General features: G+C 43.2%; 1 protein-coding gene across 1 annotated transcript in view; it reads left to right on the top strand.

The window, feature by feature from the left end:
- Positions 1 to 23,345, top strand: part of LOC124776562 (flocculation protein FLO11-like) — a 481,553-nt gene that overhangs the window by 155,260 nt on the left and 302,948 nt on the right. The gene's annotated exons all lie outside the window — the stretch shown is intronic.

Below are 23,345 nucleotides of genomic sequence, written 5' to 3'. Positions count from 1 at the left end.
AGCGTTTAATGAATACCGTCAGTGGCTATAGAGATGTCACTGATGGCTTAAGTGAGTTAAAGTAGGAAGAAATCATTTAAAATTGTTTAAGAAATTAGCAAGGTAGAACCAATTAACTTCGGAACAGCTCCTTTGTGTCACAAAACATTGCGTCGTGACTTGAATATTGTTATAGTTCCTAAGTAAATTAAAACTTAATTAAGCTAATTAGATCTGACTGACGAATCGTATGTAGACGGATGTGTAAGATCTTAGTTGTATTTCAGGCCTATGAAAATATTTTGATACATTAACGGATCATAGTGGTGAATCGTATTATGTATACATCTTTTCCGATACCAGCATCAAAATTTTATCTGATTTTGAAATGGATTCCTAAATAAGTTAAATGGTAGAGCTGTTACGACCATACAGTGTCAATATTTTGTACATGTACACAGACGTTAATCTGAGGCGAAATACATTATCTGACCAAAAGTTCCCGGACACCCCATGAAATGCAGAATTGACCTGTCAGTGTAAAAGGAGGTGCGGAGTATTGTGTTGTCAGCAGAGAAGCAGTATCAGTAGAATGTTCCGATCAGAAGTCTCAGTGACTTCGAACGTGGACTGGTTGTTGAATGTCACCTGTGTAACAAATCCATCCAACTTCAAACCTTCTGAAGCTGCTAGGTCGACTGCCGCTGGTGATGTGACTGCCGCTGGTGATGTGACTGTGAAGTGGAAATGCAAAGGAACGACCACAGCTAAACCGACACCAGCCCACCTCACGTACTGACGGACAGGAACTGTTGACTATTGGACAGGATAGTTGCAATAAATCACAAGAAATCAATGGAAGGACTAACTCGTGAGTTCCAATGTGCTACCAGCGGTCTAGGTAATACAATGACTGTACGTAGGTAATTAAATACATAGGATACAAGGACAAGCACCTGCTCTAAGCCATACATTACTGTGGTCAATACCAATCGACATGGTGGTGTAAAAAACGATGCACCTGGATTGTGAAACGAGTTGTAACGAGTGATTTTATGAGTGACGCTACACATTGTAGCAACTGGACGGAAGTGGTTGAGTCGGTAGATGCCTGGAGAACTTTATCTGCCATCATGTGTAGTACCAACAGTGAAGTACGGAGGATGTGGTGTAACGATAGAGTGTTTCTCGTGTTTAGGGTGTACTCCCATTATTGCGCTTAAGAAAACGCTAAATCCAGAAGGACGTGAACATTTCTACAGCATTATGTACTGCAAACAGTAGAGGACAGTTCGGAGAGCATGAGTGTTTGTACCAGGAGCGTGCAATAAGTTATCCTACACTTTTTTCTCGGCCAATTTCCCATAAAAAATGGGAATTTGTTGTGGGACATCCTAGAATATTCTCGCTGCAGGCACTATAGTTTCATGAAGTTTCCATTGGTGTCGGCGCTCTACGTAGCCTTGAGAATGTAAAGGAGATGTGTTTTAAGCTGTCACTGAGTTTCTTTTGACGGAAAACCAGAGCATCGCAGATATTCATAAGCGCTGGCAGAATGTATACGGAGACTTGGAAGTGAATAAAAGCACGATGAGTTGTTGGGCGTGGCATCTATCATTGCAACAAGGTTACGCAAAGCTGTCCGATCTCCAGCGTGCCAGCCGGCCGCACACAGCTGTCCCTCATGCAATGTTGGAACGTCCGGACACTTTCATTTGAGGCGATCGACACATCACAATCGAACACCTCCCTGCACAACTGGACGTCTCCCATGGCAGTGCTGACAACCGAGAATAGCTCACAAAACTTCATTGTTCTTCCCCGTGTACACTTCCATCTGTTTGGCACTCTGTGGCAAGCAGTACGTGCATGATGGAGGTTATTGATACAGGAAGACGTTGGCTCCAGCATCGACCAGTAGAGCGGTACCACGCGGGTATCAGGCCCTCCCACAGGCATGGCGTAAGGCAGTCGCACTGAACGAAGATTGTGTTGAAAAATAAGGTTTTCTAGCCAAAATAGAGGGGAGTAATATGGTGCATCGGAATCCTGAGTAAAACCAACCTGCTTTCAGAAAAAAATGTGTTACGTTACTTATTGAATGCCCATCGTATCAGCATGACAACGCACCCTGTCATAAAGCACCATCTGTGAGGCAATTGTTTGTTCATTGGCCTGGCCAGCGTCCCAACTGAGCCCAGTGGAGCAGATCAAGGATGTGACAGAACGTCGACTTCGTTCCTGACCCCACCGTCCTACATCACTACTCCTCTGGTTTCGGCTCTTGAGCAAGAATCGGGTGCCATTCCTACACAGACATTCTGACACTTCACTGAATGTGCGCCCAGCAGAATTCAAGCTGTCATAAAGACGAAGGATGAACACGGCCCATATTAATATCCACTAACAGGTGCCCGGATGCTTTTGCTCGGATAGTGTACGCTTATACCCAAGAGATGAAATGGGAGATATGATACTGCGAGAAGAATTTGACAGAGCACTGAAAGACCTCAGCTACGATCTACTCTCTTCTACAAGAAGGAAGTCAGTACCATGACTAAGTTATCTGTGCACCGTTCAATCTTTCGACCAACTTTGTTGTATAGGAGCGAAAGCTGGGTGGATTCAGGTTACCTTATCAATAAGGTTGAGGTTACGGATAGGAAAGTAGCTAGGATGATTGCAGGTACTAGTAGATGGGAACAATGGCAGGAGGGTGTCCACAATGAGGAAATCAAAGAAAAGCTGGGAATGAACTCTATAGATGTAGCAGTCAGGGCGAACAGGCTTAGATGGTGGGTTCATGTTACACGCATGGGAGAAGCAAGGTTACCCAAGAGACTCATGGGTTCAGCAATAGAGGGTAGGAGGAGTCGGGGTAGACCAAGGAGAAGGTACCTGGATTCGGTTAAGAATGATTTTGAAGTAATAGGCTTATCATCAGAAGAGGCACCAATGTTTGCACTGAATGGAGGATCATGGAGGAATTTTATAAGGGGGACTATGCTCCAGACTGAACGCTGAAAGGCATAATCAGTCTTAAATGATGATGATGACGATTATGACTGAAAGACCTAAGTCGAAAGAAGGCACCGAGAATACATAACATTCCGTTAGAACTACTAGTAGCCTCGGGAGAGCCAGTCGTGACGAAACTCTTTCATCTGGTGCGCAAGATATATGAGACATGCGAAATGCCCTCAGACTTCAAGATGAGACCAGTAATTCCAATTCCAAAGAAATCAGGTGCTGACGTGTGTGAAAATTACCGAACTATCAGTTTAATGTCACATTTCAAAATATTAACATGAATTCCTTACGGAAGAATGAAGAAACGTAGAAGCCGACCGGGGGGAGATCAGTTTGGATTCCGGAGAAATGCAGGAACACGCAAGGCAATGCTGACCCTACGATTTCTCATTGAAGATAGGTTAAGGAAAGGCAAACCTACGTTCGCAGCATCTGCAAACTTAGAAAAAGCTTTTGACATTGCTGAGTGGAATACTCTCTCTGAAATTCTGAAGGTAGAAGAGATTGTACTACTAGTACAGAAACCAAATAGCAGTTATAAGAATCAAGGGGCATCAAAGCGAAGCAGTGGTTGAGAAGGGAGTGAGTGTTGTAGCCTATCCCCGATGTTATTCAATCTGTATATTGAGCAAGCTGTAAAAGAACAAAAGAAAAATTTAGAGTAGGAATTAAAATCCAGTGGGAAGAAATAAAAACTTTGAGGTTTGCCAATGACATTGTAAATCCGTCAGAGACAGCAAAGTACTTGGAAGAGCAGTTGAACGGAATGGCCAGTGTCTTGAGTGGAGAATATAAGATGAACCTCAACAAAAGCAAGACAAGGATAATGGAATGTAGTCGAATTAAATCAGGTGATGCTGAGGGAAATAGATTAGGAAATGTGACACTTATAGTAGTAGATGAGTTTTGCTGTATGCGGAGCAAAATAACTGATGATGGTCGAAGTAGAGAGGATATAAAATGTAGACTGGCTCTGGAGAGGAAGTGTTTCTGAAGAAGAGAAATTTAACATCGAATTTAGATTTAAGTTTTAGGAAGCCTTTTATGAAAGTATTTGTATGGAGTGCAACCATACATGGGACTGAAACATGGAAGATAAACAGTGTAGACAAGAAGAGAATAAAAGGTTTTGAAATGTGGTTCTGCAGAAGAATGCTGAAGATTAGATGTGTAGATCACGTACCTAATAGGAGATACTAGATAGCATAGGGGAGACAAGAAATTTGTGTTACAACCTGACTAGAAGAAGGGATGGTTGGTAGGACACATTCTGAGACGTGAAGGGGTCACCAATTTAGTACTGGAGGGAAGCGAGGAGGGTAAAAACCGTAGAGGGAGACCAAGAGATGAATACACCAAGCAGATTCAGAAGGATGTAGGTTGTAGTAGTTACTGGGAGATGAAGAGGCTTGCACAGGACAGAGTTGCATGGAGAGCTGCGTCAAACCAGCCTTCGAACTGAAGACCACAACATATATCTAACACATATGGTGAAAATGAACTTAAAAACGATATAAACCGCTGTTTACTAGTGCTTGGAGACCGGTTTCGATTATGCAGCCTGACTCGGTTATATATAATTTCTACGTTGAGGTGGCAACATTGACGAAGTAGTTCCTTACTTCGATGTAAGAAAATTGTAACTTGCCTTAAGATGTGATTTACAATATAAACAAACTCTCAAGTCGGCTTCGTGGCTAACACTGTCTTGCTTCAGTGAAGCTAAATATGGAAAAAGACCTACAGGTTACAGAATAAAAGTAAGTACCCACAATTATTAATTAAACGTAACTATACAACTGGCTGGTCCCGGCGGAGGTTCGATTCCTCCCTGGGGCATGGGTGTGGGTGTTTGTCCTTAGGATAATTTAGGTTAAGTAGTGTGTAAGCTTAGGGACTGATGACCTTAGCAGATAAGTCCCATAAGATTTCACACACATTTGAACATTTTTGAACTACATGGCTGCTACATCATTTGATATTTTGCACAAGGCGGCTGCAGCTTTCAAATTGTATTGGATAAGACGTTGTATTGACGAAGATCTAAATGTATTACACCAAATGAAGATGAGTGATAGCGCGACACATATCTTGGCTCAAATAAATCCGTATGAAAAATGTCTGGTTGCTATACTTCCTCAAGTAATTCAGTCCATATGCACGGAGATCAACCATTAACATGTCTAAATTAGTGAAGTAGTACCTTCTAGAAGGTTTCTGTCAGTTGTGGTGAGCCGACAGCATGTAACTGCCAACAACCAAGGCTGAAGGTTTTAGATTATGTTGCTCTCGCCTTACCTCAAATAGAGTACATGTATACTAGACTAGACTTTAATAGATAGTGGTCTGAGGACGGTTGTATAACCGAAAGCGGTAGTCAAATACTAACATACCGTGACCTGTGTTATTTTAAGACCAGTTTTGATAAACAATCGCTAATGTTCCTTAGACGTTCTCTTAAATTACTTACACATAGCTTATGACGTCAGCAACACAACACCCAGTATGTCTCCAGTATTGTTCAGCTCACCTCGAGCCACCTGTGTGGTATAGTGTGTGGTTACCGGCAGGCACTCGAAGACGTGGAGGAAAACGTAGAGCAGAGCAGATGGTAATTGAAGCGGATTTAAGAGCAGCAGAATGGTCCGCAAGAGCTAAACAGGATGCGCCAATGTTGACCACGTGCGACGCTCACGCTGATTGGCTCCAGTTTCTACTAGCTGTATTAAATGGCGGATGCTGTAATGTGAGGTACTGATTGTGTGTAGAGCTGTTGGGTATCGTATGTATTTATTACTGAGTAACGAATACGTCGCGAGACCGGAAGTACCGTTTCGATACTGCCTCAGATGTTTCGTTACTCGGGTGCTTTCTTCGCTTGCAGTTCGTGTTCGCGTCGGATCTATTCGAGTCGGCAGGTTTCATACTCATACAGTTCGTTACCCTCAGCGGACTGACTGACGGAAACGTGTATTTTTCCCTACCTGTAGTTCGCATCGTCTCCCTAGTTTTCACTTACCTCCAATTTCTTATCCTCAGCGGGCCAGGTCGGAAGAGCGCGGAATGCGTTTCGTCACTCTCCTGGTTTTCTTTCCCACAAGCAGTACGTGTCCGAATCGGTCGGAGTAGGCAACAGAGCTTACAGTTCACATGAATTTGTGGAAACATGACGTCACACATACTTTTGGAGGACCGTAGTAACTGCTGTCGACTTTTGCTAACATTTCATGCTGGGTCGTTGGGAAACACCATACTGGATTCCGAAAATTCGTATCGTAACTTGCGTGTTATGAAAATATGCCGCTTCAAGACAATGATGCATTGTAGATTTGTAAAAACACGTCATTCTTGGTAGGATGTGTTTTAAATAAATACAACATAATGACGTATTGGTGGTTAAAGCGTCACGGCATATACGATACTGTACAAAAGGCAAAGTGTCGCTAGTTGATAGTGGTTGTAGGCATTGAATTTCGGATTTTTTTTTTCTTTTTGCACCACCACGTTTTTAAGAAGTTCCGGAACTACCTTATTAAGTTAACAAGTTAACGGAAGTTTGTTCTCCCGTTATGTAAATATAAGAATGCTCTTTCTCTCTCTCTGTCTCTGTGTGTGTGTGTGTGTGTGTGTGTGTGTGTGTGTGTGTGTGTGTGTCCGGAATGAATTGCCATGGTCAGTAATTTACAAACTAAGCATGAAATACGCAAATGCAAATAAATATTCAAAACACTTTGATCATCTGGTAAAACAAACTCAGAATAGAAAGCACAGAAAGACGGACACATTTGTAAAAGAATTAAAAGCCAACTTAGCCTCAAAAAATGGTTCAAATGGCTCTAAGCACTATGGGACTTAAGGTCTGAGGTCATCAGTCACCTAGAACTTAGAACTACTTAAACCTAACTAACCTAAGGACATCACACACATCCATGCCCGAGGCAGGATTCGAACCTGCGACCGTAGCAGCAGCGTGGTTCCGGACTGAAGCGCCTAGAAATATGGAATGCTCAGTGTGGTACAAACGTGTGAAGCAAGCAGGCACCCATGCCAGGGAGACGCACTCGTGCTTACTACAGGCAACTGAGCGTGTTTGCAAAGGTTCAAATTAAGGGGCCTTCCGAGAGAACGTGACGATCCTTTCGGAGAATTTCCACAAAAGTTCGACGTGCTGCTTTAGTTGTGCAACGATGCTGGTAATAGTGGTCACGTGAACATTCTCACACCCATAGAAGACATTCAGGACGTCCACGCAGCACAAACACCCGGCAGGATGGTCGTATTGTAAGGGTAGCTGTGGCAGATTGGACAGCTACCACAGCACAGATAAGATGGCTTCTTGTGAGACCAGACGTGTCAACAGGAACTTTTGCGAAATGGTTTTTAGCAGTGGGACTACGGGCAAGCACGCCTCTAGCCCGTCTTGCGTTCACTCCACACAATCGAAATGTACAGCTCGACCAGTGCCGTCAGAGGAGCAATTGGGCCTTGGAATGGCCGCAGTAGTTTTCAGCGATGAAAGCAGATTCTGCCTGCACGCAAGCGACGGTCGTTTTCGTGTACGACGCACACTTAGTGAGCGCTGTTTGTAGAGTGCATTCGTCCAAGATGCACTGGCCCCACTGCAGGTGTTATGGCCTAGGGTGCGATAAGCTACAACTGTCGTTCAACTTTGGTATTTCTCGAGAAGATTCCAACCAGCCCTTTGGTGCAGAATGTTGTCAGACCCGTTCTTATGCCATTCTTATAACAGGAAGGTAATGTGTTGTTCCAACAGGATAATACTCGTCCACACCCTGTCTGTGAAACTCAAACGGCTCTGCAAGACGTGCAGCAACTTACCTCGCCAGCACGATCTCCAGGCTTGTCTACAATTGAGCATGTGTGGGGTATTATGGGATGAAAAGTGACTTGTACGCCACGCAAACCGATAGCTTACAGAACTAAATGAACAGTTCGAGCAGACACGGCATAAAGCATCCCAGGACAGCATTCGCCATCTATGATAGACTGGATTGCTGCCGATGTAGGCTGCACTATGTATTAATACGGGTGTTTCAGGATGGGTCGATACCTCGTGTCCCAGAACAGCTTTGTTATTGATCTGTAAATGTAATCATTCCAGGTATTGCATATGCACTTTTGCAACAGTAAATCTCCAATTAATTGAAATCTCTAAAAGGTGTACTAACGTTTTTTTTTTTCTTTTTTTTCTGGCAGTGTAGTTTCTCCTCTGTTATGACGAACGTGCCTGTGTAATGGACTAGTCTGGAAGACTGTTTGCACTTGCAGAAAAAAGTTAAGTAAACAACGTTGCATACACGTTACATGTGGTTCTAATTATTTTGTTCTGTTTCAGCACCTACTCATTCCTCGGCATCCACCTCTGGACTGACTCTACACTATGGTGCTTACAGAATCAGCTATGATGTCTTTATATCCACAAACCTGTCGTTTCTAACTCATACGTTTTGACATCACACCCATCCACCACCTCCGCACACCCACCCCCTTCCCACACACACACACACACACACACACACACACACACACACACACACATGCACACACTAATAATGAAGTGGTGACTGAGTAATGATAATTCGGAAACTTGCTGGGTGACATCGACACGACGCGACGTTAACATGACGTCGGAAGTAGTGGGATGGAAATCGCAGAACTGGATAAAATTTTGGAAAAATACGATAAAATACGTAAAATTGTGGACAATACGGAAAAGTACAAAAATCTGTAAAAAAAATACGTAAAATTGGGAAAGAACGAAAGGTCTTACTTTTCATAACAACTCTCGGAAACCGACCGTTGAGGCCGAGCGGTTCTAGGCGCTTCAGTCTGGAACTTCGCTGCTGCTGCGGTCGCAGGTTCGAATCCTGCCTCAGGCATGGCTGTGTGTGATGTCCTTAGGTTAGGTAGGTTAAAGTAGTTCTAAGTCTAGGGGACTGATAACCTCAGATGTTAAGTCCCATTGTGCTCAGAGCCATTTTTTTTAACTTATGGAAACATTACTGAAAAATGTGATCGATCTGTAGATAACCAAAATACCAATGTGTTGATTGCAAGGATTTATTAAATATTAATTAATGTCCAAATGGCAAGCGGTTTCGATTTTATCACAAATCATCTTCAGACCATGTCTCATCAGATAATGAACAGAGACGATGATTGGAGCACTGGTAAAAAGTCGGAGGACACCAGTTGGGCAGTTATCAGTGATGTACTTTGACACTTACCAACACTCCAGCCCTTGTCTCTGTTCACCACCTGAGACATGATCTGAACATGATTTCTGATAAAATTGAGACCGTTACCGTTTGGAGATGTGATTATAAATTTTTAATAACTTCTTTCGATCAAGACTGAGTAGTATTTTAATTTGCTTACATATCTGCCTGCGTGTGGTCTCTGTTGATGACTCGAATGACATAACGTTAAATTGTTATTAACAAACAGATCTCGAGTGACATGGCTTACGACCGGGGCGGTCGAGCGGTTCTAGGCGCTACAGTCTGGAACCGCGCGACCGATACGGTTGCAGGTTCGAATCCTGCCTCGGGCATGGATGTGTGTGATGTCCTTAGGTTAGTTGCTTTTAAGTAGTTCTGTGTTCTAGGGGACTGATAACCTCAGAAGTTCAGTCCCATAGTGCTCAGAGCCATTTGAACCATTTTGACAAGGCTTAACGTCATTTCTTATTAAAAATAGACACAGCCTGTATTTCCCCATATACTGCCCAACTCCAGAGTGAACGCCACACATTCAACTGCGTCATTTATGAAAGACAGCAATGGGGAAGGGATGCTTGAGTCTCATTGGTCGGGGCAGAGGGGAGGGGAGGGGATGGAAGATGAGAGGGAGAGGAGGGGAGGGATTCTCCTGGGTGATGCTGGTTATAACTCGTTGTGAGGGTTCCCCTTGATGACCTTGAATGCACCACATACACTTGGCAGTGGTCCCCGAGGGGGAGTGGCGGGCTGACGACCCTCAAGTGTATAACCTGATACCAGAAGTCCCTAAGAGATACGTGTCTCGTTATCGCGCCTAGTATGACCACTGATAACCTACTACCACTAAGACGCACACATCAAACTCTGTTAAATGGCTACTAAAATTTTAGGTGTGTGTGAACATGACGCTGCAAACCGCATCTTTCTATCCACCCCTATTACCGAAATTTACGAGATGAAAGTTGTAAACATCATATTGCAGTACCCTCTACATCTGCTCTAAGGCGAATCCACAAATCCCATTCGTGCTCAAACTCCGCCTTTTAAATCAGTCATGAAGCGTAATGTGTAGTTACAGAGACATGGTGGCTAAATATACCTTCTGAGGACCACAAACGAGTTATGAATCCACGTCATACAACGCTAAAGCGCTCAAATGAGCCCAGCGATTTGCTACACACTGGTAGGCGTAGTGTGACTTGTCGCTTGGGTGTAGCTGGAGGCCAATATCGGCCAGAGAGTGAAGTGTGAGTGTCTCGTAGCGGGGTCTGTGTGTGTGTGTGTGTGTGTGTGTGTGTTTGAGTCTTGGCACGTAGGCCGCACGTGCAGGCAGGCCGCGGCGGCGCTCCCACGGACCGGCCAGTAATTGGCCGTTCGCGACCTCCGACCGTGTCGCTGTCGCCCACGCACCAGAGCCACGCACAGCGTGCTACCCGTCACGTGCGCGCCGCGCCTCTAACTGGTTCACGGCACCGGCCATTCACCGCCTTTTGGGTTACTAACCATTACTCCAGCGGCGCCACTCAATAGAGTTCGGAACATCTGCAGCGTTTCCAAAGCTGCAACATTTGCCGAAATTGTGTTGAAGAATACAAGTGGCGGAGGTGATCGATGTTTTATTTATTTAGGTTATGATACTATAACCGCAACTGAATGCAACAAATGTTGTACCCACAGATTTATCTTCAAAAAAAGTCCAAATTCTGTCTCCAGATAGCTTTCCTTTATTTCCATATAATCAGTTTCGGGCCATCTGCCCATCTTCATACCATTTGTTTTAGTAACCTGTGGACTGTTGTACGGTAAGTTCATTGTTCACTGTTGAGATTTTTCTATAGAAACTCAAGTACTCGCATTCGGGAGGACGACGGTTCAATCCCGCGTCCGGCCATCCTGATTTAGGTTTTCCGTGATTTCCCTAAATCACTCCAGGCAAATGCCGGGATGGTTCCTCTGAAAGGGCACGGCCGACTTCCTTCCCCATCCTTCCTTAATCCGATGAGACCGATGACCACGCTGTCTGGTCTCCTTCCCCAAAACAACCAACCAACCAAACTCAAGTACAGCAGACATGGAGGGCTTAGCACACTCCACGTGTCTCAAAAGCGAATGTCTAATTCCTTATGTCAAGTACCAGAGCTCTTCCATCGAAACAACGTAGACTCAACATTACCCTCTGTTCAGTATCATATACACAAACATGCAACGTGTATACACTTTCCACATACACAACTTTTTAATTCTTGGCTGGGACAGCTTCCACAAGGACGGTGTCCCAGAAATAAATTAATATGGTTAGAATTCACAGATTCAGATCAAGCTGTTCGTGAGGTTTCCCTTCGTTGTAATGCAAATGGCGGAACTCGTAAGCCCCTGCCATTTATTCCCAATTGGGAACCCCGTTTTCCCCCAATAGAAACGCGACTTATTAATACGACGGATATCGAACAGCCCGCTACACTTTCGGGAGTGGAAAATGAAAAGATTTTCAAAAAATCGGAGCAACACATCATATCGAGCAATTAAATGACTTCACTCAGTACACACATAAAAAAATACAAATACGCATATTCTAGGCCCGCCTGGTATTTGGCTGAAGAGTCCCTAACACGACTATATCGGAAAAGAAACCATCTAAGGAACTCAAATGCTCCCCTCCGCCATCAAGGCCTCCCCTCTCCCAATTGTTACAGAATTTAAAGTACGTTTTATCCATTGTGGATGACGAAATGCAACTGTGATTAAGCTGGCAGTTTATGTAGGTACAAAATACAAACAGTATATTTCTGGATTTGATACGATGTTTGTTGATTCGAGGCATGCTGCACAGGGTGGTAGGTCCGCAGCTGATCAATACTGAGGCAATTTGAAAATTTATTTATTTTGGCCAGCCGTTGTGGCCGAGCGGTTCTAGACGTGCTGGACCGTTATCGACATCACTCAGCAATTCCTGAGCGATGGTCTACTTGACCTCGCTTTTGCTCTAATTTTTTTCTATTCGTTTCATGCCCAAAACTCCGAAAATATTGGTTGGCATGAGCCAAAGGATTTGCTAACATCGTCAGCAACCTCTCTGATGGTGATTCAGCGATTTTCTAGAACCATTTTCAGTACTTCTTCCACACTGTCGTCAGTAATTGAAGGGCTAGGTCATCCAGGGCAGTAGTCGCTTTCAGTGTCTTCTAGACCCTCTTTGAAACGTTTGTGCCACTCGTAATGTTTTGTCTTACTCCTAGTAGATTTTCCAAAAGGCACTGAGTAAAATTTCGCTAATCGCTCGAAAACAGACATAGCCCTTTCCAAGTCAACAATACACTAAATATTCAAAACAGCAAAAATGCAAACCTAGATCAGGGACAAATACACCAGTAAAATACAAAAGAAATTGAAAATCGGATGTATAAAGCCCGTTAAATTAAAAAAAATCCGCTACTTTTTGACCACTCCTCGTATGTGGCAACATTGAAAATATTTCATGCTCGAATGTATCGCCTTCGGTATCATCGGCAAAAACACTGTTTTGCTATTGCGTGATTGCCCGGCCATATATCAGCTAGGAAACCACCGGCCATACTGCAAAGCTGGGTGTACAACATTGAAACAACGTCTTACAGCACCGTGTGATCACCGTCTCTTCGGTAAATTGAAGGAATCGCTTCGTATAACAGGATCTGATGATGATTTCCTTGTGAAGTGAGTTAAACATACAACTGGTCCTGACTTTTACAGTCCAGGTATACAGGCCTTACTTCCATGGTGGCATACAGCAGTTGAAAGGGGTGGAAATGACGTGGACAATACTAGTTTGTCTCTGAAAAATGTATCAACATACTGTAAAAATTTCAAAGATATGGAAAATAAATTGGATGTTTAAAAAAACTTGTGCATTTCCCTTTGTGCTCCCCTCATACTAAAGTGGCAAGCAGGTGCAGCTATTCACTTGATTTAAAAAAGTCTGTACTCCATTGTCAGAGAGAAACCCCTCCAAATAGCTGTACAGCCAGTTGTGCCACTCTTTCATCGGTATGGATGAAACAAAGCCTCCATTGCAGATGCCCGTCCTCTGCCCCCTGCGATGACGCAGTGCCTGTGTTAGCAGGCAAATGTCTTACGCTTTCGCAATTGGGAATGTCTGGGTTGCGTGCCTCTGGGCTGATTCGATAAATCGGAGTCAATCAGGTCGGCGTGTCTTCCATTATTTACTGAATGAACCTCATGTAGTCGGGCCAATTCGCAAACGAATCCAGCACTGGCCGAGACCTCGGGCGGCGACTGTGTAAACAGTTATGCGTTACAAAATTGAGCTGGCATGCCTCTACGTGTGTGTGTGTGTGTGTGTGTGTGTGTGTGTGTGTGTGTAAATTTTACCATTTCAAATCTAGCGTATCTGCACGCGCACCGAATGAGGTGATGTTGTGTTCCAAGAACAGGACGGAACCTGTAGCGTGCACATTACGATATACTTTGCATCGAAGAAAATACCGACGCCAATCTGATGATGGCCACTGGATCAAACTAGTAATTTGGTATACTAGTGCAAAATAATTGTCAACTTCGCATAAGTTCGTTGCGTTTTTCAAGAAGTTTAATAAAAACAACAGATGCACGTAACAGAGACTTTAGTCATCAATAATATATTCTCCTTGACTATTTACGAAAGTCTCCAACCCCGGGATAACTTTTCGACCGCCGACTGCAGAAATCGTGTGTTTTTGAGTCGAAGAACTCGTCGAGCCATGTTCAGAGCGTATTTTCATCCGGAAAGCGAGTTCGTTGAAGGTTATTCGATAGAGAGCGGAAAAGGTGAAAATCTGAGGCAGCATGATCAGATGGATAAGGTGGGTGCGGAATGACTTCCCAATCCAACTCCTGTATAGTGTGAAATGATAATTAAATCAAGACCCTAAGCTCTCGGAGTTGATATACGTCAACGGGGACAGTTGAAAAACGTGTGCTCCGACCGGGACTCGAACCCGGGCTCTCCTGCTTACATGGCCGACGCTCTATCCATCTGAGCCACCGAGGGCACAGAGGATAGTGCGACTGCAGGGATTTATCCCTTGCACGCTCCCCGTGAGACCTATATTGCCAACTTAATGTCCACACACTACATTCATAGTTCCCCTGCCCATTACACCCATTACTCGCGGTAGACAATGTTACCGAGTCCCGTAAGAGTTCGGGCAATGTGTGTGCATCCAGCACAGAAGAAGCAGGTCAATGGCCGGTTAGCCTTAACTATATGAAGATGGTATCTGTTCTTTCTTCATACCTGTATAGTGTTTTTTGTCAGTCTAGGGGAGTGCGGGCGGGCATTCTCTTGGAGTAGCACCACTTCACGCAGTCTTCCTCGTCGTTGTTCTTGGACTGCGTCTGCAAGACGTCTCAATTGTTCACAACAGATGTCAGCAGTGATGTTTACACCTCGGGGAATCCATTCGTAGTACACCACACCGTCACTGTTCCACCAGATGCATAACTATCTTTTGTGGATGCGCACTAGCCTTTATACGAGGAGTTGCTGCTTTGTTTCGGCTCAACCGTTCCATTCTTTTCCTTATGTTAGAATAAGGACACCGTTTCTTGCCACCCGTAACGATACGGGGCAGGGATGGTCGCTTTTGTTCACGAGCTAACAGAGGTCCACATATTGCTACCCGCTGATTTTTGTGATTTTAGATTAGAGTATACGGTACCCATACACCCGATTTTTTAACCTTCCCCATATCATGCAAATGTCCCACGAATGGAATGATCACAGTTCATCACAGTTGCTAGTTCTCGAGTTCACTGATGTTAATCGTTGTGGAGTAATTTGTTTAAACGATTTTCATCAAACGCCGAATGTGTTCCTGAACGTGGAGAGTCCCTAATGTCAAAACGATCTTCCTTACAACTAGAAAATCATATTCTTGCCGTGCTCTGCCAGTGCCCTTATTCCCATACACGGCGCAAATGTGTGTGGCTACCTCCACTGCTGTCACTTTTATACTGAACTCAAACAGAAGAATACATCGAAAATGTTCCGATTTCTCCACTTGGAACTCTAATTCCTACCGTCCACATCTCCATCCACTATCTCAAAATGCAAAATGACAATATGTAAACTCAAACACCAAGAGTGAACAACAAATAAAAGATTACAATCTACAGGGTGTTACAAAAAGGTACGGTAAACTTTCAGGAAACATTCCTCACACACAAATAAAGAAAAGATGTTATGTGGACATGTGTCCGGAAACGCTTGATTCCCATGTTAGAGCTCTTTTTAATTTCGTCAGTATGTACTATACTTCCGCGATTCACCGCCAGTTGGCCCAATTGAAGGAAGGTAATGTTGACTTCGGTGCTTGTGCTGACATGCGACTCATTGCTCTACAGTACTAGCATCAAGCACATCAGTACGTAGCATCAACAGCTTAGTGTTCATCACGAACGTGGTTTTACAGTCAGTGAAATGTTTACAAATGCGGAGTTGGCAGATGCCCATTTGATGTATGGATTAGCACGGGGCAATAGCCGTGGCGCGGTATGTTTGTATCGAGACAGATTTCCAGAACGAAGGTGTCCCGACAGGAAGACGTTCGATGCAATTGATCGGCGTCTTAGGGAGCACGGAACATTCCAGCCTATGACTCGCGACTGGGGAAGACCTAGAACGACGAGGACACCTGCAATGGACGAGGCAATTCTTCGTGCAGTTGACGGTAACCCTAATGTCAGCGTCAGAGAAGTTGCTGCTGTAGAAGATAACGTTGACCACGTCACTGTATGGAGAGTGATACGGGAGAACCAGTTGTTTCCGTACCATGTACAGCGTGTGCAGGCACTATCAGCAGCTGATTGGCCTCCACGGGTACACTTCTGCAAATGGTTCATCCAACAATGTGTCAATTCTCATTTCAGTGCAAATGTTCTCTTTACGGATGAGGCTTCATTCCAACGTGATTTAATTATAAATTTTCACAATCAACATGTGTGATGACGAGAATCCGCACGCAATTGTGCAATCACGACATCAACACAGATTTTCTGTGAACGTTTCGGCAGGCATTGTTGGTGATGTCTTGATTGGGCCCCATGTTCATCCACCTACGCTCAATGGAGCACGTTATCATGATTTCATACGGGATACTCTACCTGTGCTGCTAGAACCTTTACAAGTACGACGCAACATATGGTTCATGCACGATGGAGCTCCTGTACATTTCAATCAAAGTGTTCGTACGCTTCTCAACAACAGATTCGGTGACCGATGGATTGGTAGAGGCGGACCAATTCCATGGCCTCCACGCTCTCCTGACCTCAATCCTCTTGACTTTCATTTATGGAGGCATTTGAAAGCTCTTGTCTACGCAACCCCGGTACCAAATGTAGAGACTCTTCGTGCTCGTATTGTGGACGGCTGTGATACAATACGCCATTCTCCAGGGCTGCATCAGCGCATCAGGGATTCCATGCGACGGAGGGTGGATGCATGTATCCTCGCTAACGGAGGACATTTTGAACATTTCCTGTAACAAAGTGTTTGAAGCCACGCTGGTACGTTCTGTTGCTGTGTGTTTCCATTCCATGATTAATGTGATTTGAAGAGAAGTAATAAAATGAGCTCTAACATGGAAAGTAAGCGTTTCCGAACACATGTCCACATAACATATTTTCTTTCTTTGTGTGTGAGGAATGTTTCCTGAAAGTTTGGCCGTACCTTTTTGTAACACCCTGTATAAATAAACGCTTAGCAACCGAAATACCAACATGCAAAAAAAAAGCTTCAGACTTAGGCACCTATTTAATACAACAGGAAGGTTAAAATAATACGCAAACTCAATACCAGTAAATAAATTGGAACCATCTAGGCCCATATCACTCCATTTGAACATACATTGTGGGACAAAATATTATGATCACAGCTCACCGTGAGATTAAATGCCGCCTTGCAGACACGTGACAGGGCAAGAAAACTACACAAGGAGATTTAAAATAGTGTCAAATATTCCTGTCGGATATAACATCGACAAAAATTACAAGAAAATTTCCTGTAATGATAAATGTGGAAACCAGAGTTCCTCTCCTGTGCCAAACCTTTCATCTCAGAGTAGCACTTGCAACCTATGTCCTCAATTATTTCATGGATGTATTTCAATCCCTGTCTTCCGCTACAGTTTTTACTCTCTACAGCTCCCTCTAGTACCATGGAAGTTATTCTCTGATGTCGTAATACATGTCGTATCATCCTGTCCCTTCTTCTTGTCGGCTTTTTCCCTACATTCCTTTCCTCGCCGATTTTGCGGAGAACCTCCTCATTCCTTATCTTATCAGTCCACCTAATTTCCAACATTCTTCTGTCGTTCCACATCTCAAATCCTCCAATTCTCTTCTGTTCCAGTTTTCCCACAGTCCATGTTTCACTACCATACAATGCCGTCCTGCAAACGTACATTCTCAGAAATTTCTTCCTCATATTGAAAATTGGGTCAAATGGCTCTGAGCACTATGGGACTCAACTGCTGTGGTCATCAGTCCCCTAGAACTTAGAACTACTTAAACCTAACTAACCTAAGGACATCACACACATCCATGCCCGAGGCAGCATTCGAACCTGCGACCGTAGCAGTCGCACGGTTCCGGACTGCGCGCCTAGAACCGCGAGACCACCGCGGCCGGCCCTCATATTGAGGTCTATATTTCGTACTAGTAGAATTTTCTTGGCCAGAAATTCACTTTTCGCCACTGCTAGTCTGCTTTCTTATGTCCTCCATGCTCCGTCCGTCACGGATTATTTTGCTGCCTAGATAGCAGAATTCATTGGCTTCGTCTACTTCTTGATCCACAATTCTATTGTTAAGTTTCTTGCTGTTCTCTTTCCTGCTACTTCCCATTACTTTCGTCTTTCTTCGATTTACTCTCAATCCATATTCTGTACCCATTATTTTGCTCATTCCATTCAACAGATCCTGTAATTCTTTTTCACTGTCACTGACGATAGCAATGTCATCAGCGAATCTTACCATCGATATCCTTTCACCGTGAATTTTACCCGCACATGATCCCTGTTTTATTTCCGTCATTGCTCCTTCGAATTTTAGATGTAACAGTAGGGGGCGAAAGACTACGTCTCTGTTTTACAACCTTTTTAATCCGACGACTTCGTTCTTGGTCTCTCACTCTTACTGTCCCCTCCTGGTTCTTGTACAAACACATTTTTTACCCCTTTTTCCCCATAGCTTACCGCTACCTTTCTCAGAATTTCTTACATCTTGCACCATTTTACATTGTCAACCAGTTTTTATAGGTGTACAAATCCGATGACCGTGTCTTGATTTTTCTTCAGTCTTTTGTCCATGATCAACAGCAACGTCAGAACTGCATCTATGGTGTCTGTACCTTCTTTAAAGCCACACAGATTGTCGTCTAACCCATCCCGTTTACTTTTCCATTCTTCCGTGGATTATTCTTGTTATCAATTCGGATTCATGAGCTATGAAGCTGATTATGTTATAATTCTCGCACTTGTCGGCTGTTGCTGTATTAAGAATTGTATGGATGATATTTTCCCGAAAGTCTAATGGTATATCGCCAGCCTCATACATTCTACACACCAATGTGAGTAGTCGTTATGTAGCCATTTCTCCCAACGATTTTAGAAATGCCGACGGAATGTTATCAATCCTTTCTGCCTTACCCGATTTTAATTCTTCCAAAGCTCTTTTAAATGCTGATTCTAGTATTGGATCCCGTATTTCCTCTATATCGAATCCTGTTTCTTCTTCTGTCACGTCATCAAACAAGTACTTCCCCTCATAGAGGCCTTCAATATAGTTTTTACACCAAGCCGCTATATCCTCTGCATTTAACATGGAATACCCACTGCACGCTTAATGTTACCGCGTTTACCTTAAATTAAAAAAAAAAGGTTCAAATGGCTCTAAGCACTATAGGACTTAACATCTGAGCTCATCAGTCCCCTAGACTTAGAACTACTTAAACCTAACTAACCGAAGGACATCACACACATCCATGCCCGAGGCATGATTCGAACCTGCGACCGTAGCAGGCGCGCGGTTCCGAACTGGAGCGCCTAGAACCGCTCGGCCACAACGGCCGGCTCTTTAATTTCACCGACTCTCCACTGTGCTGATTCAATCCTTCCGACAATCAATTCTTTGTCGATTTCTTCACATGTTTCAAGCAGCCATTTCGCCTTAGCTTGAGTGGACGTTCTATTTATTTCATTCCTAAGTGATTTGTACCTTTGTGTTCTGAATTGCCCTGAACATTTTTGTACTTCCTTCTTTCGTTGATCAGCCGAAGTATTTCTTCTGTTACCCATGGTTGGTTGGTTGGATGTTCCACGGATCATTTTGCACGATAAGTCGTAATGATGTGGAAAGAGTAAAAAATGGTTCAAATGGCTCTGAGCACTATGGGACTCAACTTCTGAGGTCATTAGTCCCGTAGAACTTAGAACTAGTTAAACCTAACTAACCTAAGGACATCACACACATCCATGCCCGAGGCAGGATTCGAACCTGCGACCGTAGCGGTCTCGCGGTTCCAGACTGCAGCGCCTAGAACCGCACGGCCACTTCGGCCGGCGGAAAGAGTCATTTACATTCACATCGCAAATTGATCTGTACATACGATTACATTCTGAACGTTTCTAAGTGTATTTCCACAAAAAAAGAAAAAAGATATACGGATGTATACCCACAACCCACAACCTTTTGCACATTACAGTAATAGAATTTCTTCTGCGGAATAGAAGGAGCTGTCAAGAAGAAACTTTCCCAGTTTGTTATCAAATTTTACCCTGCTGTCTGTTAGACATTTTATATCACTGGGTAAGTGATCAAAAATTTCTGTTGCACCATTAGACAACCTTAATGTGGAGTAATGAACGTCATTTTTCCTTCTGTTATTGGAATCATGTACATCTGTGTTCCTTTTGAACAGTAGTGAATTACGTACTACATGAGGGAATAAATGTACTGTGAAGCTGCAGTCAGAATGCCCAGCTTCTTAAACAGATGTCTACAAGAGGACCGTGGGTGAGCACCACATATTATTCTTACAGCACGTTTATGCGCAATGAAGACTTACTTTCTTTCATCGCAGCCGCCTCCCTTGTATATATGATAGCGACAAAGTAACTGCTCAGGAAGAACTGACCAGGCGAAGAGTAGATGCCTGCAGCAACTCCAGTTCTCGCACACTTTGTTGCAGGATCACCTCTACATGTTGCAACACCGTGGGAGGACTCGGTTGCGCTGGTTACAGCAGTTTGTTCACACTTTACGGAAGCACTGACCTTATTCGGCTGACGTAGCACATTGGCAGCACAGCTTCGGCTGACTGATGTATCAGCACCACCATGACTGTCCTACGAATTACAACCCTTCAAGCACTCATGATGAACTGCAATAGTAAGAGGGCCTACACCACCGAATACTACACATTACTCGTCTCAAGCGTCTACCTCCACATTTACGTGAGTACCCTGTAACTCACAATTAAGTACCAGCTAGAGGGTTCACCGAACCATATTCAAGCTATTTCTCCACCGTTCCACTCTGGAGGACGGGGAGCGGTGGCGGTGGGGGGGGGGGGGGGGGGAGGACGAACACTTGAATCTTAGCGTGCGAGCTCTGGTTTCTCCTGCTGTATTTTCAATGGTAATTTCTCCCTAAGTAGGTGAGTCGCAACAAAATATTTTCTCTTTCGAAGGGGAAAGCTCGTGAAAAGAATTCGTGAAAACAGGTACTGGAATCCAGACTATCATTACAGCAACTTTTCATCTAGTTTTGACAAATTCTGCCTCCTGTAGGAGTATGCGACACTTTTTTTGAACGACCAGTATAAACGCTATAGAGAGGAACAGGAAAACCACAGACTTAGGTGGAACCGTCCCTTAATGGGTTGTATTTTTAGAATTCTCTTCCTCTGCACGGTATTACTGACCTGTGAAACAGAGTGAAACGTAACAGCACGTTTTTCATACGATTTCGAAGCTAATATGGATTGCATGATTAACTGTTATGCCATTAGGTAAGACCCATATAAGTAATTTCGATTTTTGAGCTCTGTAACGTAATTTTCAACAATTTCATGTCAAAATACACACTAATATTATTTCCATTCATAGGTAAAAACTCGTACTTTCGGTTATTTTAGTTCCAGTGAGGGCTTTTTATTTACGAAGAATCGAGTAACAAAAGAGATACCAAACATACTGTAATTATAATGTTTGAAACCTGTAACATCTCTGTTTATCATGCTGTCAGCTTGCTATGCTGTTGGTAACATAACACATAATTACCTCGCAGTTACTATAATTCATAAAACGAAACCAGATAAACAATGTAAACAAAGTATCTTGGCTGCTATATTATATACTGAAATTCTGCTCACATTAAAAAATAATATACTAATACGTGTAACAGTAAACGTAGTTTCAGTCTTATTAACAAAAAGGTGATTATTCTTATCATTTCACTTATTTTTCCATGAAAACAAGAGCTATGTCTTTGTATCACATCCCATGCATTTCAATTGTAACCACCGGGTGATAACATTCTTTGTAACTGTCAACGACTTCTGTAATTGTGATTCACGAATTCACTATACCCAACAATACATCAGTTGTTAGCAAAAGTATATAACATCCGCGAGAAATCGTGCGGGAGGCCCAGTATGATGTAAGATCTTGAGCAGCACACTATGACGCAATAAACTGCACACCTGGAGCAATAACTGACTTTTCAAGTCTTGTGAGAACCAAGGTGTTCTCTGGTCCGTTTTTACTCAAGGAATTTACAGGAAACATCAACTGCAGCGAACCAACGAAATTAAGACAAGTTCAAGTCAACGTCTATTATTTTGAAAAAAGTGGGCTACCCAGCCAAATTTCAAGACCGTTAATTTCAGCTACCATTTACGTTTCCTTCGAATTAGTCTCTTTTGACAACATTTATCCACGACAATTGGGGTTATTACTCAAAGCATTTTTGAGAAAGTCAATTAGGTATTTACTCGTATTATATTGTGATGTTGACAACAATATTTATAAAAGGCTGGAAAGCAGAAAACTGTTTAACTGAGGTGCCATTTTCTTCGGTTCACTGACCTCACAGCTTAGAAAAACGGCTAAGGACAACAGTCGGGAAAGTATTACGCCTCCAGTTTCCTCTTCTAATGCAGACCTGTGAAAAATATGCAAAATTTATTTTACTGCAAGAAATATACTTAAAAATGTAGATCGACATTCAAACACATCATAATATTTTAGAAAAAAAATCTTGAAATAGTAGGCAAGGGTGGTAGAGAAGGTCATTCTAATTGTATTTGACAATTTTGGTGAATTTAGCAGCAGTCATTTAAGGGAAAAGAGTACCTGAATGACAAAAATTCAAGTTTCTGGTAAATTGTGAAAGAAAATTCACTAACTCATCAGGTTGCCACTATGCTACATATTCCTGTTGGTCACCTGATTGTTTATCCTGCTTACTCTTTCCTTCATTCTCCTCAATAGCAGCTTCTACAGCTCTCTTCAGTTACTCGCAGCCGATCAGTAACAGAGCTGAAACCATATTTCTTCTACTCTGTATACTTAATTTTTCCAGGACATCAATCCTAGAAATCGCATCATCACTGAAATTTATTACTATACCCATTACGCCTATCTCAACTATGTCAGACTTACAAGTACAGTTTTCGGTATTCACTCCGCTATGTAGCTGTTGAAGCTTTTGTTGGGATTCTGTAAGAGACCATGGAGACATCTTCTAAGATGATTTGTACCTGGCAGATCCCTTACTTTAGGCGTAAATGCTCCCACAACACCAAGGAATGCTTGTGAGTGTACGCCCTGTACATCGAATGTCTGTAGGTGATTGCTGAACGAAATGATATGTGTATCATTCGATGTTGCTTTGAACAGGTTGCATCGAAACCTTCGTTTGGTGTTCAATTGGTTTATTCTCGGCATTTCTGACACAGGAAACACACACAGCGAAGCAAACCAACACACTAGTAACTATGAAGCACAGGTGTTTCAAATTCCGAAGGCAAGATATAAACAAATATATCGTATGACCA

This window comes from Schistocerca piceifrons, chromosome 2, assembly GCF_021461385.2.
Source record: "Schistocerca piceifrons isolate TAMUIC-IGC-003096 chromosome 2, iqSchPice1.1, whole genome shotgun sequence".
In the NCBI taxonomy this organism is placed as follows: Eukaryota; Metazoa; Arthropoda; class Insecta; order Orthoptera; family Acrididae; genus Schistocerca; species Schistocerca piceifrons.
Note: the sequence above shows the minus strand (reverse complement) of the source record. Positions and strands in the feature narration are given on the sequence as shown.